This window comes from Trichechus manatus, unplaced genomic scaffold, assembly GCF_000243295.1.
Source record: "Trichechus manatus latirostris isolate Lorelei unplaced genomic scaffold, TriManLat1.0 scaffold00016, whole genome shotgun sequence".
Lineage (NCBI taxonomy): Eukaryota > Metazoa > Chordata > Mammalia > Sirenia > Trichechidae > Trichechus > Trichechus manatus.
Genome location: NW_004443952.1, coordinates 19,579,649 through 19,584,274, shown reverse-complemented (window position 1 = coordinate 19,584,274; position 4,626 = coordinate 19,579,649). Strand labels below are relative to the sequence as shown.

Here is a 4,626-nt window from a genome sequence, read left to right as displayed (position 1 = left end):
TTGCTTTGGTGGCACATATACTAAAATTGGAAGGATACAAACAAGTTTCACATGACTCCTGTGCAACAATTACATTAAGTTTATGAAGTATTCCATAATTTTTTCATTGTGATAGTGGTTACATGGGTGTATAAATCTCTAAAAAGTCATTGGAGTATACATTTAAATGGTGCATTTGATTGTATGTAAACTATACCTCAATAAAGTTTATTTTAAAAAAAAGAGCCAGGAAAATTATGATGTTAGGTGATAAAAGCTGCCTTACCAGATATTAAAACCTACTATAAAGTTTCACTAATTAAAACAACGTGGTGCTGACATTAAAATACACAGATAAATAGATGCAAAAATCCATACCCAGATGCAAATATGTAATAATTTAATCTATCATAACTGTAGCTATCAGGGGTACTGGCTTTGCAGCAACTGGTTACCCATTCAGGGAAAATAAAATTCTCTCCCCACTTTACAACTTAAACTAGAAGAAAAATTCCACACCTAATTTTTTAAAGAAAAATTTTTTGAAGAAAATACAGGAGAATGTTTATATAAACTTGGGTTAGGGAAGGCCTTTCTCAGCAAGATCCTCAAGCAGAAATCATAAAGAAAAAGACCGATAGATTTAACGAAACAAAAAAGTTAAACCTGTGTATGGTCAAAAAACTGACAAAACAATATTAAGCAAACTTGGAAAACCTGTGCAACATATAGAACAGAGAATTACTAAAGACTGTTTAGAAATCAGGAAGAGAAAGACACTGCAACTAAGAAATGGGCAAAAAGAATTAGTCAGTTCACCCAGACAAATCCAACAGGGCAATACACAGAAGAAAGATATTGAGTCCCACGAGTAATCAAAGTCGAAAATTGAAACAAGGTACCATTTTTTGGTCCATGTTATAAAAGTTCACCTGTATGTAGAAAAAAAAGATTAATATATCCAGAAAATCCAATCTATAAAATGGGTTTTTAACTTATCCTTATTATCTACTTTATGTTTTTCTGTTTCCTAAATGTTTTGTAATAAGCTTATCCTTTATAAAAAAATCGAATACATCAGGTGTTAGACACACAGTTTTCTCACTTTTCAAAGTACCTGGCGCAGTGCACTTTAGAAATGCACCCCCTGCCCAAAAAAAGCTGTTCCCCCTTACAAGTGTTAGTTCGCTAGGGGAAATATACACGCGCACAGACACCTGCAGGTTTTGCTAATGGTCCGCTGAGTGAGATCATCAATGCAGCCGCCCAGCGGTTCCCTGTAAGGGAGCGTGGGCCGAGCTGGGGGTGTCCCGGTCACGTCGACCCCGCAAGAGCTCACGCCCCGAGACACCTCGGGACACCATGGGCGCAGTGCGGCATCAGCGACGCCCGCGCCGAGAGGCCAGGAGGAGGGCAAGACAAGCCTAATCCTAACTAACCTTCTGGGAAAGAGAATCAGGGTGGAAGACCAAACTCCGGGATCTGGCGTTTGCTGCTCACCTTGGGCAGTCCCCGCCGCGCTCGGGCCTCAGTCTCCCCACCCTTTCGGCCTGGGCTGGCCGTCCCGACGTTTTTTCCGGGAGCTAGGAAGGACGCCTTCCACTGCCCGGTCGCCTCTCCTGGCCCCGGACTGAGCAGTGGCCCGCAGAAATCCAACACGGTCGTCGCGCTACTTGAGCCTAACGGGTGTGCCTGTGGGGCAGACTCGCGGCGCGGGGCCGCCGCGCGCCGGCAGCCATTAGGTGGATCCGCCCGGCTGGGCCCAGCGGGAGCGGGGGCTTACCTGGGTTCCCTCGCGCCTGGCTCGCGCGCAACTGACGCGGACGAGGGGTCGGGAGGCGCCCTACCACGACAGTCCTTTATCCCCGCGTTGACGCTCGCCCCGGCCGCGCGAAGAACGCCCCCTGGGGGTCCCCAGACGCTGGGATGGGCACCCGCGCGTCCAGGGACGCCGGTGGTCTCCCGGCAGTCTTCCGGCAGGAAACCGCTGCCGCCACGGGCGAGGCCTGCTAGTCAGGGCAGACGGCCGGGGACGCAGGCCCTTCCCGAGCTGCCCCATCCCTTGCAGCTGCTCTCCAGTGCCAGCCACGACCACCCCTAATCCTTGTACCCCTGTTGTGGTGTTTCTCCGGGGTGGGCGCCCCAGCCACCGTGCTAAAGGGGCTGGGCAGATCGTTCGCTGAGAAAACCTACCCAGTGGGGGCGGCTGTGTCCCCCGGCGCACCCCAGAGGCTGCCTCCGGTGTCGGCCAGGCTGGCGGGCTTTATCCCCAAGGAGGCGCCATCTCCGGACCCAGAGGAGCAAGAGCCTCACTTCTTCCCGCGGTGTGGCGCCGGCGTGGAGCTCCCCTCGCTCCGGCAGGCCACGTGACCTGAGAGCTGCGGAGCGACCGCAGCCCCCACAGCCGGCTTGGGAGAAAACGGGTGGCAAAAGGCGCCAACTGAGGGGCAGAGAGGGAAAAGCAGGCTCAGGGCGAGGGAAGTTGAAATGCTGCAAGGATTAGGTCTCTTTGCTGTTTAGACACCCAACTGGACATTAAGCATGTTCTCTACTGGAGAGATTTGTCATAAGCAAAAATAATAATAGCTGCCACCACCCCCTCCCCCAGTCCCTACCATAGCAAGCGTTATGCCAGGTGACTTATGAACATTACTTATAGTTCTCACTTCACTCCTGTACATTAAGGATTATCATCCTCAATTTGCAAATGACAAAAGAGGATTTCAAAGGATAATTTGCCAAATACAATTGTTATTCCAAAAGCCTGAAATTGAAACATGTCTTAAAAAGCAGAAAAGTTAGGCCTCACCAGATCACTTACTCAGGTATTGGATTTAGGTCCGTGGCTCTTTCTACTTCCAGGTCAGTCTCTCTGAGAACTCATGGTTGACTTAAATGAGCAGCAGTACCCTTCTCTACCCCCTGATTTTGGTAGGCAGATAATATTATACCTTATAGATGGAAAAACAGGTTTGGCCAAATGAATGGTCTTGTCCAAGTGAAAGAACTGGTATTCAAATCCAGTCTATTCTACCAGCTAACGATAATTGAGCACTTGCTAAGAACTGTGCAAAAGACACGATTTACATTATCTTTGTAGTCACAATAATCTTATCTGGTAGCTACTAGTGTTATTCCCAGTTAAGGAAACTGGAGGTCCAGAGGGTGTAAAAATGGCCTGGGGCCTGCGTCTGACTTCTTCTAACTTCCCAAGGGGGAGGAAGAATCAAGATCAGTAGCCCAAGGCTGATTCCTATGAGGTGAGGTAAGACATGCCTCCTCTCTCCGCCATCTTTACCAATTCTGACATCAACTGTCCCTCCCACAGTACTCTCTACTTCTCTGCTGGGTTTGATAATTTATTGCAATAGCCACACAGAACTCACAGATAATACTCAACGATTATGGGTTTATTAGGGAGGTAACAGGTTACGATTCAGATTCAGAAACACTCAGGATACAGTTCTTCCATCACAGCAGCCTATTCTCAGCTGCCTGGCCTCTTCTCTGGCCCCTCAGCCTCTGTCCTACTTGAGTAAGTATTACAAAGCTCCTTTAGCTCTGTCAATAAGTTCCCAGAAGCATCCTACTCCACCAGTAACCCTCAGCTCAAAGACACTCAGCTTTCTTGCTCTGTGGGCTGGGAAGTCCACTGTGCCATCACCTGCCAGTTTCTTCTGCCACCACTTCTCACCGTCTTCAGTGTTACAGCTCTCTCTCTCTCCTGGTTGCAGGGATCCTGGGTCCAAAGGATGCATTCCATTCTTGGCTCTTCTTCCTTAGCAGTGGTGATATGCTCTCTCTGCTCTGGAATTGACTCTCTTGTAAGCGTATCAGGATGGCAAAACTGATCAAACCCCTTGTTAGGGTTCCATATACCTTATTAGCATGATCCCACTCAATCATTTGGTGGGAGTTACAAAACCATGGTGAGAAAGGCCACACAAAAGTGATCCATCACACCACAGAGGGGTTATGAATTGGCTTAAGGTCACACAGCTACTGTAGAATTCGAATTCAAATCTAGGTCTTTTTTATCTCCAAAGTTAGGTTCTTTTTCTACAGTATGCAACTTCTTGCTCCTTCCTCTTGCTTTTAGATTTTGCCAGTTGAATGGAGTGTCTAACCTGTATCCAGAGGCTCAGGGCATTAAAACAGCATCTAACCCAGTGTTAAGCTCATTAGTCCTGGGATCTTCTGGATGGTGTAAGCTGCCTTAATAAATTGAAGTCTTTATCAGCCAGAGGCTAGTCTTCTGTGCATAGGGCCCAGACCCTACCATTTATGGATCCTGATGCTTCTCTTGAAGAGCACCATGCTTCAGTTTCTAGGGGCACACCAGAGCTGGTATATTTCACTCTTAGTAAAAACTGCAGTCTTTACAATTGCCAGCAAGGCCCTATAGGATCTGGCCACTCACTCTGGCTCTGGCCTCCTCTCTGACTACTCTCCACCTTTGCCCTCTAGCCACACTGGTCCTTGCTGTTCCTCAAATACACTAAACCCACCCTACCTTAGGTCTTTGCACTTCTTGTCCCTCCTCTTGAAACATTCTTCCCCTTAATTTCCATGTGGCTTGCTCCTTCACTGCCCCTGGGCATGTCCAATAACCCCACCTCAATCCCTACATTATTATCTCTTTTGTTG

General features: G+C 47.9%; 1 non-coding gene across 1 annotated transcript; it reads left to right on the top strand.

Annotated features, from left to right (window-relative positions):
- On the top strand, nucleotides 1-102 carry LOC111819721 (U6 spliceosomal RNA). The gene has a single exon (XR_002823291.1). It is a non-coding gene; the product is annotated as a U6 spliceosomal RNA (small nuclear RNA).
- The last annotated feature ends 4,524 nt before the right edge of the window (nucleotides 103-4,626 follow it).